Source organism: Myotis brandtii, unplaced genomic scaffold (genome assembly GCF_000412655.1).
Source record: "Myotis brandtii unplaced genomic scaffold, ASM41265v1 scaffold563, whole genome shotgun sequence".
In the NCBI taxonomy this organism is placed as follows: domain Eukaryota; kingdom Metazoa; phylum Chordata; class Mammalia; order Chiroptera; family Vespertilionidae; genus Myotis; species Myotis brandtii.
Window position 1 is genome coordinate 80,284 of NW_005370096.1, and position 236 is coordinate 80,519.

Sequence of the window (236 nt, forward strand, 5' to 3'; positions counted from 1 at the left end):
GCTTTCCCCTGTGCCCAGCCAAGGGTCAGGTTCAGACCACCCACCGCTCACCTGCGAGCCACAAACCACCCTCCTCGGGCCTGTTCCCTGACCCTGACCCCTGACCCCGAGTTCCCACGTGTGTTAAATCCCATCACTCAGACTTCTTTTTTTTTTAAGTCCTCACCCGAGTTTATTTTTTCATTGATCTTTAGAGAGTGGAGGGGGGGAGAAACACATCGCTGTGAGAGACACAT